Raw genomic sequence first — 14,791 nt, forward strand, 5'->3', positions numbered from 1 at the left:
GGATTGCAGCAAATGTTGATGAAAAACAACTTCTTATATAAGAATTCCATGCACTGAAGATCTGTTGCATTTGAAACCTCTATTCATGGAACATCTACAGCCATATCAATATTTTTTTCACTTCACTAATACAAAGGTTGTATTTTTATGGAGGGAGGAAGGTACAGCAGTAATTCACTCTTTTGTTATACTTACTCTTTTAATAGATTTTTTTTTAACTTATTCAAGAAACTTCAGTGGAATTAACCAAAATGATCTATTTACTCATTTGACTTCTCTGGAATGATTCAAATGCATGTAGCAAAGAACAGTGTGAAGGCATAAACTAGAGACAGATTGAGATACGTTTTGCCTACTGTTTGCACAAGCCTTTGTCAGTGCAACATTAGGAATAACAACTGTGATTCAATCAGAAGCAAATGGTAAATCTTACTGGAACCAATCTGAAAGCCTACATTGCAGCTTAATATTTACTGAATGTGCTCCTGTAATGAACACATTTGCAAAGCAGCTTAGCATGTCAAAAGACTCTTGATGTTCTTTTAGAGTGATTACTTATCAGGTATTACTCTCTTGCTTACATCCATCTTCAAAATGTACATCTGCCTCAGACAAGATTCCATTTATAAAAATAGAATGGAGACCATCAAAATGCAATCAAGTCCTGGAAAAAGTGAGGTTGCAGCTATTTACTTGTAACAGTAACTTCCCACAAAAGCGCTTCTCTCTTTCATCTATGATTTCTTTTCCTGTTCATAGCACTTCTTACGCCCTTCAAATTTCCTCTTAAGATGCAAATAGTCATAGGGTATGTCTACACTGGAAAATTAAAAGCACTTTCACAGGAACACTCCTGCAGCAGTGCTTTGAAGTGTGAGTGTGGTCATGCGAGCGCTGAGAGAGAGCTCACCCAGTGCTTAGAGCCGGTCTACACTGGCGCTTTAAAGCGCTCAGACTAGCTGCGCTCAGAGGAGTGGTTTTTCACATCCCTGAGACAGCAAGTTAGAGCACTATAAAATGTAAGTGTAGACATACCCATAGCGAAGGTCATGATTGCCGATGTTTGCTCAGATGGCTGGGTGACCATATGCTGCTACTGCTGTTGCTATAGTGGCTAAATTCCTTAGAGGATTTTGACTCCTCTCCCTATCTTTGTCTCTCTCTCTGCTTGTTTCTCCATGGAAGCCAGGAATAAGATCCCAGTCTCTAATACTGCTGGTATACTCACTGTTTGGATAGAACACTGGGCTGTTCCCACAGGTATTCCACATAGCTTGAGCATAACAAACAAATGTAAAAAGCCACCGCTTCCTTTTTATTAAAATATGTTTTTCTTTCATATGTGAAGTCCTATCACCCCAACACAGCCACGATTTTAGTTTGCCTTGTGGAGCAGTACAGTGTCTGAAATCTGGCTGTATGGGCACTTTCCACACGCCCTAGGCAAGGTCAAAAGCTCATTACAGCAATCAACTTTAAACAAATAATCAATTTTGTTGACATCAGCTGTATTTCTCCTTTCACTGTACCCTTCTTTCCTCTCAAATAAAAAGGTCTTATCCTGTTCCTGGTCTCTAATGTTACTTTTCCTTCTCTCTACCTCCCCTCTATGTTCACATGAAACAATGCAAAATAATTTGAACGAAATCTCTGCTGGAGTATGACAACTTCTAAAAATAATCTGCTGTGAAATCAGAGGAGGAGGTGTTATTTTTCAGCAGAGATTACCTAGAGTGGATGTGCACAGCTATTCAGGTAAACTGATCTTCCTCTGTTTTACAAGTGATTAATTCACAGTAAGATAAGGTGCTGGCTTCGGGATGGGTCTACTTCTATTTTTTTAAAGAAGTGGCTGGCATCATAGATTTTATAAACTTTATATTAAACCTATAAGAAACTCTCAGAGTCTCACTCTACTATTTAAAAAACAAGAGATTGAATGTGCAAAAATGGGCTGTCATCTCTGTCTTGTTAATAAATCATTCCATAGTTTGGAAACACTGACTGAACCACTGAACAGCCTTTCCTTGAGAATAAACAACCACCATCACACTTTAAAACTATTATTGGTCTAGATACAAATATCAAAATGAGGCAGATGTTTACAAGATCCGTTAGTCAAACTGTTTACAGCCTTAATAATGTGTATGGTTAACTTTATTTTCTATTTCACAAATAAGGCCACAACGCTTCAAAAACCACTGTGATTTTTAAAAGAAAAAAAGAAAAGAAAAGAACTTACCTTATTGGAATAAACAATCAGACGTTTTTCAGTCCATTTTTCAGTGTAGTAGTGAAAGCAGTGAAATGCATAGCTAGCTGGGATAAAGAGTTCCAGTTCTGTGAATCCTGATTCTTAAAGAAAACAAGAAACCAGGAAAGAGATAATTTTTCAATTAGAGCAGCGCTTGCAACTCTCTTTGATTAACTTCACAACTTCAGTTTCGCAAACTGAAAAACAGTTCTGTCTGGCATCATCCCGGCAGCTGGGTTCCATGTGACGTCAATACATGGAGGATGGTTTTAAAGCCACCTCTTCCAGCCCCCAGCTCTGTAACTTTATATCTGCTCACATTTTGTGTAAACAACTTCAAGTCCAGGACATTTTTAGGTTTTATAGTGCAGCTAGTATTTAAAGCTTGCCAAAGCAACCAATGTTAAAGTTAAAGCTATGACAATGGACAATTTTAGATTTCTTTTATTAGTTAAAGGCAACTCTCTGTTTTAAAGAAGGATTCTTTTCTACATTCCATGCCCAATTTTGAGGGGTACATTTGTTTATCAGGCCAACTTTTCATGATCCACAACTCCCCTAAATCACCCACTCTCCCCCCATACTAAAATCTTTACTTTTTGCATTCAATTATATTATCACTTCTGTAATAAGACATTACTAGTCATTGTGTAATCTTATTTTATTTGTATTCTAGGAATGCTGACAATGGCTTGTTCAGAATATACACTAACATTTTTGCTACTTTATAAGGATATTGGTCCGTTAAGTCTACTTTTGGACCACTTAGAAGCACAGAAACTGGCCAGAAGTAGCCAGCAGAGACTCTCCCTCCAAAGGGGAGCTCTTCACTGACAGAAACCTAGCAGAGATGGTGGAGATGTCCCCTTTTACAACTGCACCCCTCAACCCTGGCACAAGGGGATGGAGGATATATACAAGATTGGCTTGGGGCAAAGAAGGGGTGTGACTAAGTTGAGTTCTGCTACAAAAAATCCTCCACAGGTATAACATCAGTGAAGGACCTCACACCACTACAGTAAGTTTGAGCTGCTACCCTGCAATGCTTAGGCTGGAGCTAGACTGCAGAGAATCAAGGAACTACCACCAATGAACAGCCACTGTGCCCCTGCTCTCCACGGAGTCTGAGTGGAGCAGGGTAGAGTGTCTAGCCCATTGTGACAAATCCTTTTATTTGCATGTCTAATTGGATAGTACTGTTGCACTGCACTGTAGGTTATAAATTCCATGCTCACTTGATATTGGTCTGTGCTGGATATAGTGTGGACCTACATCACCTCAGGGGGAACCCTGGCAGGCATCTATCCCAAGGAGCACCGAGGTGTGTGGGGCGGGGGGAGAAGGAGATGGGCATGCATACAACTTTGCCATCAGCAAAAGCATCAGGGGAATGGAGCCATGTCTCTTTCCTGCCCCTATTTCCCTCTTTAGCCAGTAATAGTTCTGCAGCTTAGTTGTGCTGAGGGACTGCAACTGAGATCAGCCCCTGCTTCAGGATTGAGGTTGGGGGCTAAGACTCTTTGTGCCCTCAACCATTTGCAAACCTGCATTGACTCATATTGTGGATGGTCAATCTCCAGCTGTGTGCGGTAGCATCTGTTGGTGCTGAACAGAAGACAGATGGGCATTTGCTATCAGGCATGTGAGTGCAATTCCCATTTCCTTGAATGGAAACAATGTTCATGCCCTCAAGAGTAGAATTTGACCATCTTCTAGACAACAGGAGTTGCTTGTAGGATCAAGAACATAGTCTGCCCTAGGTGCTTCTTTGCTTACTCAGCACTTTCCCCCTTTGGAACGACAAGATGTTCCTATGTTAAAACATATGTACAGTAGAAAGGTTTCAACTCAGGGTGCATTCTACAATAAACACCCAAGTAGGTTGCAGGGAAAATATATTTTTTCTCCTTATATGGTCAGGGAGTAAGTCCCAGTGAAGACATTATTTGGGTGCTTATTCTGCCCCTCTGAAAGATATGCAGTAGGACTCGGACTGTTATTACAAGTTTCAAAAGCCATTTAAAAAAAGAACAAAGATGACTGAAGGACAGAGAGTCCCTGAGGAAAATCCTCAGCCCATTCATTTAGAAATCCTTCTTTTGTAAAAAAGCCAGAGCTACTTTCTGCCCTCAGTTACACTCAGGCAACCCAACTGTCCTCAATAGCTGTGCCTATGTAAAGCAGAGCAGGACTGAGCCCTTAAACGGGGATTATGGATCAGACCCTCCTCTCACAACACTGCAACTTCAATGGAGTCAACAAGGTTGCACCTGGACAAATGAGGGCAGAATAAGATCTTATGAATTTTCGCTCCTATAGTTCCTTAAATATAGACTATAATTCCAATGTATTTAATTAAATTTTACTAAATTAGTGCCTGTTGTCATCCAAGTGCTGTGAAACAAAATATTAAAACACAGACTGAGCCAAATCCTGAACTCAGTTTTTACTGAGTTTTAATTAATTAGTTTTAATTAACTTGAGATTTGTCTCAGTTTGAGTGAGGACTGACTAAAAGCAGAGCAAGAGATTCTGAGGTAGTCCTGTGAATAATATGATGCTACTCAGTAGGAGTCCAGATCCAGGCCCACTGAGGTCACTGGGAATCTTTCAATTACTTCAATGGGCACTGGATCATAACCAGGCCTTGTGAGTGCCACAGAAAGAGGTGTATAAGGATTGTAGCTGCTTTGGGTTCAGTTAAGAGCATTAGAAGATTGAATGAAAATTTATGGGATTGTAAAGGAGATGTTTCTAGCCCACCCCTGCAATCAGAGCTGGCTCCAGGCACCAGCCCAGCAAGCAGCTGCTTGGGATGGCCAATGGTGAGGGGCAGCGGGTCCCTCACTCCGTCTCGGAGCGAAGGACCAGCTGCCGAATTGCTGCCGAAGACTGAAGCAGCAGCGGTAGAGCTGCAGATTGCGATTGCAGCTTTTTTTTTTTCTTTTTGCTGCTTGGGGTGGAAAAAACCCTGGAGCCAGCCCTGTCTGCAAGGACCATATGCAGCTCCCCTTGAAGTCAAGTGGGGTATTTGCCTGAGCGAGGGCAGAATTTGAGCCCTACATATTATTTCTAAAGTATGGTTCTACTTGAAAATGACTGTTTTCAAATGTCATCTTCTTATTCTATAGACAAGATCCCTGTGTGACTGGCACCTGCTGGCAGAGTCTATTCGGCTCTTACATGGACATGCTGTGATTGGGAGGGCATGAGAAGCCTTACCTCGTCTGCAACCTGTTTAAAGGCCAGGCAAAATTGCAGCCCCTGTGCTGGGGGAGTGCAGGGACTCCTCAATTCCCATTCTCTTGGGGGCATACAACATGCCCCTGGGGGGAAAGCAGAGACAGCACCATGGCCTTCCTCCCAACCAGCCTGCAAAGCAGAATGGGGACACCCAGCTAGCAGACTGCAGCCAAGAAAAGGATGTAATAGCAGGCTCAGAGAAGTTTTCTGCTATTATCTGCTATGTGCCTCCTCAAACTCTTACTGAGGCATGCAGCTCTGCACTAGAGTGCCAATTTCAGTTGGACATAGTCCTGGAGATTTAATCACATGACAATCTTTTATTAAAGATTCATCTTTAATTCCTGGAAACTCCCGGCCAATCCTGGAGGGTTGGCAACCCTACTCCGCACTGTCCCCTATTCTGGGCATGATCTAGCCCTTAGTGACAAGAATAAAGATTTACTATTGTAAGCACGAGAGTCAACATGGCTACAAAAGAGATTCCTGTATTCTATTACTTTTTATACATCAGCAGGCTTGGTAACTAAAAGCCATCTGCAGAAGGGGTTTGGTGGAAAATACAAACTCTCTGCAACCCCTCTGGTTTCATGGACACCTCTGTGAGGGAGGGAAATATTATCCACAATTTACAGTTGGGGGAACAGAGTCACAGTTACATCATGCAACTTGGAAATCTATGGCAGACATTTACAACTTGTTTACTCTCCTACATTACAACATAGTTTACCATAAGCCCTGCATATCTAATGGTAGAACCTGGTGTTGCACATTGTTTCCCTTAAAAGAAAATAAGTGTCAGAAATTTTAATCAGTAGGTGTTAGGTGCCTACCTGACATTTCTGCCTTTGAAAATCACCCTCTTAGCCCATTATATTATGGACTGATTAGAAGAAATGACATGTTATATTCAAAGGCTCTGCTTGAAGTTCATGTGCAGTTCATTGGTTTTTTGATCATGCATATTTAGACAGTTATGGTTTTGGCAATTTTCTATTATTCAACTGCTGGGTATATTTTTGCTTCATATAGACACCTGCTCTCTTCCAGTTCTGATTCTAAAGCATTGGTGACAGATGTCAGCAGACCCATGTCTTATTATATCTGTAATCTGGAGCTTCAGGCAAACATATGTTCAGATGAAAGAAATATCTTTGTCCCTGAACAAGATCTTTCAAACTACCATTTATTTTCATATGTGTAGGTTACTTTGCAGTAACAACTTAGAAAACATTTTAGAGGCATTTATTATTTAAAAGAATGTACATCTGGATCTTGAAAGACTTGACTTGACTAAATTTCTCTGGTTGTATTCAAAGAAAATATACATTCAGAATCTGTCCTGGTGGGAAATCTGTGAAGGCCACAGAATGACCTTAAATGTTCATTTTTTACAGTGCTACCATAATGTTGCACGCATGGCAGTAATCTTTAGGGCTGTCAAACGATTAAAAAATTAATCGCAATTAACCACAAGATTAAAAAAACTGTGATTAATTGCAGTTTTAATGGCGCTGTTAAACAATAATAGAATACCAATTTAAATTTATTAGAAATATTTCTGGATGTTTTTCTACATTTTCAAATATATTGATTTCAATTAAAACACAGACTACAAAGTGTACACTGCTCACTTTATATTATTATTTTATTACAAATATTTGCACTGTAAAAAAGATAAAAGAAATAGTATTTTTCAATTCACCTCATACAAGTACTGTAATGCAAGCTCTTTATTGTGGGAGTGCAACTTACAAATGTAGAATTATTTTTAACATAACCGTATTCAAAAACAAAACAATGTAAAACTTTAGTGCATACAGGTCACTCAGTCGTACTTCTTGTTCAGGCAAAGAAGGTACCAATGTGAGATTTCTAAAGATAGCTACAGCATTAGACCCAAGGTTTAAGAATCTGAAGTGCCTTCCAAAATCTGAGAGGGATAACAAGGTGTAGAACATGCTGTCAGAAGTCTTAGAAGAGCAACACTCTGATGTGGAAACTACAGAACCCAAACCACCAAATATCACCCTTCTGTTGGTGGCACCTAACTCAAACGATGAAAATGAACATGCAACAGCCCACACTGCTTTGAATCTGTAAGGATAAGGCTTTTTCCTGTTGACATATTGTAAGGCCTAAGGCCTTTGTCTGCAGCCATATTAAGAGAGTAGCAGCCATTAGTCAAGAAGCAGAAAGTCACATCCTCACATTCCATCTAAATTACATTAAAACAATGTAATATCGGGCGGTTAAGAAGGCAATCCTGTCCTAATAGCACCCAGCATCACAGGATAAAGAAACAGATCTTAAGGTGGTTAAAGAAAACTTGACAGCATTCTGTCTGGCAATTCACTTATCAACAGCTGTGGTTGTAAAATCCCCATTTCTTTATTGTTTTGTCTTTATGGTCTCCACTTCTCTATTGTTTGTCTGTAGGGTCTCTGGTTCTTTGATTGTTTCTGTTTGTTACATAATTAATTTTGTTGGATGTAAATCAATTAAGGTGATGGGGTATGACTGGTTAAAGAATTATTTTACAGTATGTTAGGATTGGTTTGAGAATTGATTAGTAATATTCTAGTAAAATGATTGGTTAAGGTATAGCTAAGCAGGACTCAAGTTTCAATATATAAACTGGGGTCCAAAAGGAAGTTCTTGGGAACCAACTCCAGGACACAGCCCCAAGATCAGAGCTGCCAGACCTCAACAAGCTGCCATCCACACCGTGCGGAAGCTGGAGTCCCCTCAATGATCTGATCCTGATGGGCCATCAGGGGAAAGTTCATCTGCCTCATTGTGAGGGGTGAGCACTGCATGCTTAGCATGTACATTCTCTTTTGGTGATTGTTAATAAATAGAGGTTAAGTAGGATATTACTGCGTAACGCTCTTTCACTGGTAAGACCCCACAAACCCGCAGACCTGAGCCCACAGAAGGGTAAGGGTGGGTGCCTAAATTAACAGGGTTACGCCTGAGCCCTAGGGCAAGGGTGGGTGCCCTAGAGTGTAAGGTTACGACTGAGCCCTAGGAACAGGGTAAAGGTGGGTGCCCCTAGAGTATGCAAGTAACAGAGAATTTCGTGTGGGTAATAGATCGTTATCTAGCAGAGCCCATCATCAGCATGGAAGCATACCCTCTAGAATGATGGTCAAAGTAGGAAGTAGCGTATGAATATTTAGCATATCTGGCACGTAAATACCTTGCAACGCCATCTACAACAGTGCCATGTGAATGCCTGTTCTCACTTACATGTGACATTGTAACTAAGAAGCTGGCAGCATTATCTCCTGTAAAAGTAAACACATTTATTTATTTTAGTGATTGGCTGAACAAGAAGTAGGACTGGGTGGACTTTTAGGCACTAAAGTTATACATTGTTTTACTTTTGAATGCAGTTATGTAAAAAAATAATAATTCTACATTTGTAAGTTGCAATTTCATGATTATAAGACTGTATTACAGCACTTGTATTAGGTGAATTGAAAAATACTATTTCTTTTGTTTATCTTTTTTACAGTGCAAATATATATAATCAAAAATAATAAAGTGAGCACTGTAGCCTTTGTATTCTTTTTTAACTAAAATCAATATCTGAAAATGTAGAAAAACATCCAAAATAATTTATATCTTTTAATTGGTACTCTATTATTGTTTAACAGTATGATTAAAACTACGATTAATCACAACTTTTAAAAAATCTAGTTAATTTTTTTGTGTTAATCGCTTTTGTTAACAGTGATTAATTGACAACCCTAGTAATCCTGTTGTTATTTCACAAGTTAGTTAAGTAGGGTAAGATCTGCTCAGTGCTAGAATAGGTGACATTTGAGAAAAACTCAAGAGTGCTTCAGCAGTAGCATTAATGATTCAGGACCTGATTCAATTCTCAAAATGAATTCATTGGCATTACACTATTTGATTTACACTACTGTAAGTAAGATCAGAATTAGGCCTATGTAAGTGGGACTCCTCCCTCTGAAGCAATATTGAATGAATGCTGCAGAGGCACTGTGCTGCTGGAGGAGCTGTCTTTCAGACAGATATAAAGCACAGGAGGTCCTTGTGGTCAAATCCCAAGGCATTTTTTGCAAAAGCAGGATGTTAATCCCACCATTCTGCCCAAATTCAAATTTGTGTTAATTACATTCTACCTACCAAAATTCCTTCTGCAGCTTCAAATAGATGTTACTTTTCACTTCCTGCCTTAACTGTAGTGTAGCATTTCTGTGCACTTTTTAAGAACCAGTCCTTCAAATGATTACTATTGGGTGTATCTCTTTCTACCATAAATAGTCTCATTTACTTGGATGGGACTACTCACGACAACGAGCACTATGCGTGGTAGTGTTTGCAAGTATTTTGGTGCTAAAACAGTTGTAACATTCTACCACACCTGTGCCTGCATTTCAACGATTGGCAAAGTGATTCCTATGCAAATTTGTAAAGTGAATTGGTCTCCTTTGAGGTGAAATTTAGTACATAGAGGTAGGTTATTATGATGATGCTGATTATGCTGCAGCCATCTTTAACACGAAAGCCAGATTTGTAATCAAATCCAAGCATATGTTATACAATCATGTTGACTAATATTAATACTTATTTTAATAAAACAGGGTCTCTTCCACATCTGCGTATGCCTCATTTGAACAAAATGTAAGCTACACTCCATTTTCATTCAGCTAGGGCTAACTCAACCTCCACCCGTACAGCATTTAGTGAGCAATGAACATTTCCTTAGGGCATCTGTACTTAAAAGGCTACAGTGCCACAGCTGTGCCCCTGCAGTACTTCAGTGTAGGCACAACCTACGCCCATATGATTCTCCCATCAGCACTGGTAATCCACCTCCCTGGGAGGTCTACCACTGTCTAGACTGAGGATGCGGTAGGTAAAGTACACCCTCACTATAACACTCTTCATAACAACAAACCTATAATTACCCAGTCCCTCCAGCACCACCACTACAGCAGAGGCAGTGGAGAATTAGCAACTGGGCTGACAGGGCCCGTGCCAAGGAGCTGTGGCTAGTTGGGGGAGGGTTGCCAACTTTCTAACCACACAAAGCTTAACACCCTTGCCTCTCCCTCTGCCCTTAGGCCCTGCCCCTTCTCTGAGGCCCCACACCCGCTCTCTCCATCCCCTCCCTCTGTCGCTCGCTCTCCCCCACCCTCGCTCACTCACTCATTTTCACCGGGCTGGGGCAAGGGGTGGGGTGCGGAAGGGGGTGAGGGCTCCATCTGAGGGTGCGGGCTCCGGGGTGGAGACAGAAATGAGGAGTTCAGGGTGTAGGAAGGGGTTTGGAGAGTGGGAGGTGGCTCTGGGCTGAGGCAGGGGGTTGGGATGTTGGAGGGGGTATGGGCTCTGGGCTGGGGGTGCAGGCTCTGGGGTGGGGTCAGAAATGAGGGGCTCAGGCTGTGGGAGGGGCCTCCAGGCAGGGGCAGGGGGTGTGGGCTCTGGGAGGGAGTTTGGGTGCAGGAGGGGTCTCAGGGCTGGAGAAGGGGTTTGGGTCATAGGAGAGGGTTCAGGGTGCAGGCTCTGGGTGACTTACCTCGGGGGGCTCCCGGAAGTGGCAACATGTCCCTTGGCTCCTAGGCAGAGGCACGGCCAGGAGTCTGTGCGCATTGCTTCCACCCACGGGCACTACCCCTGCAGCTCCCATTGGCCGCAGTTCACGGCCAATGGGAGCTGCGGAGCCGGCGCTCAGGGCAGGGGCAGCGCACAGAGCCCCCCTGGCTGCGCCTCTGCCTAGGAGCAGAGGGACATGTTGCCACTTCTGGGAGCCACACAGAGCCAGGTAGGGAGCCTGCCAGCCCTGTGCAAACTGGACTTTGGTCAGCGGTGCTGACTGGAGCTGCAAGGGTCCCTTTTCGACTCGGCATTCTGGTCAAAAAACAAATGCCTGGTAACCCTAATTGGGGGCTCTGGAAAAAGTGGCACCCCCATACCCAACCCTGCTCCCTGGCTCTGCTGGCCTGGAGTGGGAGAGGCTTTGTCATTCCCATACTAAATCCCGCTCCCTGTATATTTTGGCTTGTGGGATGTGGACAGAGCAGGACGGAGCAGCTTTTCCTCTGCGCTCTGGGTCCTGCCTCAGCAGCTGGACACAGCCTCCTGAGTTCTAGTGCCCACCTGTTTCCTCTACAATCGTAAGTGTGTGGGCAAAGCAATGGAGATGGGGGGAGAAGAGAAGGGGAGAGGAATGGGGAGGGGATGAGGAAGAGAAGGGGATATGGGAATGGTAAGGGGGAAGCAGGAGCCCAGCATGTAGCATACTCTAGGCAGCAGCAGCCCCAGCAGGGAGGCAACAGCAGCAGGGCCAGAACAGTGACATCACTGCAGCAGCCGGTGTCAGAGTGGTTGCCAGCAGCAGCTGGGGCTCCCCCATTATGCCATCCTGTCCCCCCAGCACTTGCAGCCCAGGTACCACTGTAGGCAGAGGAAGAGAGACAGTGAACCAAGGGGACTGACTTCAGCATGCGTGTGTGTGTGCGTGCGTGGGCATGCTTTGTCCCCCCAAATATAGCAGTCAAACTATGCCTATAGCCCCAAGACTGGAGGAACTCTCACTCCCTGCTGTGGCCCAGGGCCATGGTGGTTGGGAGGAGACAGAGCTTCTCCAATCTTAGGGCCATGGGGTGAGGGAGAAAGGAGTAAGATTTCAGGGCCACAGTGTGGGGGCAGAATCGGGCTGACCATGTGTGGGACTGGGCAGGACAGTGCGGGGAAAGGGACAGAATGGGATGGGGGTGGGCGCTGTGTGCGGGGCTGCAGACAGAAGGGTCAGAAAAGGGGCAACACTGCAGGCAGAAGGGGGGCCCCACATTTGCTCTGGCAAAACCTTAATCCACCTCTGGCTGGAGGAGCTTTCAGCCACCCTCTCACCCTAGCAGCAGGGATCTTTTCCTATAATGAACCCACGGCTATAACGAACAAATGGCGTGGATCCTGATGGGTTCATTATAGCGAGGGTGTACTGTATAGCTACGTCTCTCTGCAGTTGGATTTTTCAGCACCCTCCTGCCGAGAGATGTAGTCACACCGATCTAAATTCCTATTGTAGACCAGGCCCTACTCTGCACAGTTTCATTCTGTCAACCCTCTTGCTCAAAATCGACACAAGGCATCTGGAGATTGAGAGATGATTTGGGTTGCAGTACCATATGCTATGCTGCTGATATTCAGGTGTCTGGGGCAGACACTCAGCTGATGTAAATCAGCACAGTTCCACTGAAGTCCATGGAACCTGGACTTTGGGCTGCTTTCCCAATGCCTAACTTAGAGCATTGAAAGAGTTAAACCCAGTTCAGAAAAAGTGGATGTGACACTGTCAGACAAGGGAAGGCATCTTGAGAAATTGATGGGGTTATAAATTCTCTGTCCTATGCAGAGGTATTCTCACTTCTTGACTCAGATGTCACAGTTTCAGGGTATTATTGGATCCATAGCTGCTGCTGAATTTCGAGATAGAAGCAAATCCCTGCAAACACCTTTACAGACGGATTAAAGCTGTTCTGTGTGAATGATTTGTTGTAGGGCTACTAAAAACTTAGTTTTTGTAAAGCATAAAACCCCTATAGAAATCCAGTCATATTGTTTACAGAAAGAATTTTGGACCACTATAAATTAATAAACATATTGCACCAGGGTATAACTTTACAGGAACATTTTAAGATAATTGAGAGTTAACCCAGATTCTGATCTCACACCATTGCAAGCTGAATGACTCTACTAAATTCAAAGGACTCACTCTGGATTTAAACTGGTGTGAGGGAATTTAAAATCAGGACCTTATTAAACAGAAGATAGAAAAGTATGAGTTAAAATCCACATCCAGCATTCCAGGCTCAGATCTGAATGTTCCTCTTTTATTGATTGAGTTGGTAATATTTAAAAATGCCAAACTGATCTTTCCCTCAAGGGAGATTTAAAAACAAACAAACAAAAATCCCTTTGTGCTAAAAAATTTTTATATGACAAGCTTTAACTTGGAGAAATATATTTTTTTAATTGCAGCATTGCAACTCTCTGGAAACAGAAGTTTCTCAGGAAGTGCTGAGAAATCCTGATGATTGGGGATGGGGAAAGGGGAGAAGGCAAGGGCTTTCTTCTTCAGTGATCTTGCTGTGGATAAGGATAGTCACCAAGCAATAAGTGAATGTCCCTTTGGAGATTATGAGCGTTCCTTGGGGGGAAGATATCTCGCCATAGCATCCCTAGCCCTACTAATCTCTAATTGATGGAATGGTCCCTTGAGCAACTGGACATGAATTAGAGAAGCCTTCATGGTCCTCTGACTTACTCCAGGGACCAGGCCAGGTCCTATCCTTCCCCAGAATATGAGAAATATAAAGATGGGCTAAGGTCACTTTTTCTAACAACATACTGGCAGGTCCTTCAAGGGCTGAGAACCTGGGTCCACTCCTTATGTGGTGCTCATTACCATTGCATCTGCATACCTCTCAATAATTTACAATGAAATAACAAAGACAGTTTCTTTTGCTTTCTTCACAAAAGATAGGATTAAATTTCTTGATTAGAGTTGGGGGGTTTTGATTGTTTGTTTTGTTTTATTTATGTTGTTATGGGAGAAGAGCTTTTTGAGAGAAAGCTCAATCAAAGAAATGAGGTTTGCATTTAGTTCTGTGAAGTTACTACTTTCTCAGCTCCTGTGGAATGAATTCCATAAGTTAGGTCCAAGCTCCTATGAAAGTTGAGTCTCTAGCACTGAAAGGCATTCCTTCAATTAGCTGGGGCCAATCCCCAGGAGGGTTTTGAATACTAGGACAGAAATACTGACCTGAACTTTATTTATTTCGTACCAAGTGCAGATAGCAGAGCACTGGTATGATAGGTCCATGGCAACCTATGTCGCTAAGCAGAAAGGCAGCTGCATTTTATACTAGTTGACACTTTTTCAGGATGTGTGGCTTCATTCCTAGATAATACTTAGTTGTCATGATCATTCTTAAAAATCAGAAATGCATGGACCACTGTGACCAAAAGAATGGGTTGCAGCCTTTAGGCTTGTCACAAACAGAAGTAGCCTTTTTGCCACTATGAGCAGTGAGGAGTCCAAAAGATTCCAGGGTTGAAGACTGATTTAACAAACTGAGGGCACATGCCTCAGTGAGGGGTACATTACAGAGAAGGCCAATTCTTTGAGGCATGTCCCTCTTCCCAGTAGCATCACCTCCATCTTACTCAGTTTTAATCAGTTGCTGTTTATCTAAGGGCTGATTGAGCTAAGCATAAAGCAAGCTGGAAGATGGTTTTGTTTAGATCTGACACAAA

General features: G+C 42.7%; 1 protein-coding gene across 3 annotated transcripts in view; it reads right to left on the reverse strand.

The window, feature by feature from the left end:
- Window positions 1-14,791, reverse strand: part of SOGA3 (SOGA family member 3) — a 59,995-nt gene that overhangs the window by 2,344 nt on the left and 42,860 nt on the right. For 2 of the 3 annotated variants that reach the window (XM_030556261.1, XM_030556259.1), the window contains exon 9: window positions 2,243-2,355. The gene's annotated coding sequence lies outside the window, so the exon portion shown is untranslated. The remainder of the gene's footprint in view (window positions 1-2,242; window positions 2,356-14,791) is intronic. The other variant, XM_030556262.1, reaches the window with a different exon arrangement.

The sequence above is a fragment of the Gopherus evgoodei genome, chromosome 3 (genome assembly GCF_007399415.2).
Source record: "Gopherus evgoodei ecotype Sinaloan lineage chromosome 3, rGopEvg1_v1.p, whole genome shotgun sequence".
NCBI lineage: Eukaryota > Metazoa > Chordata > Testudines > Testudinidae > Gopherus > Gopherus evgoodei.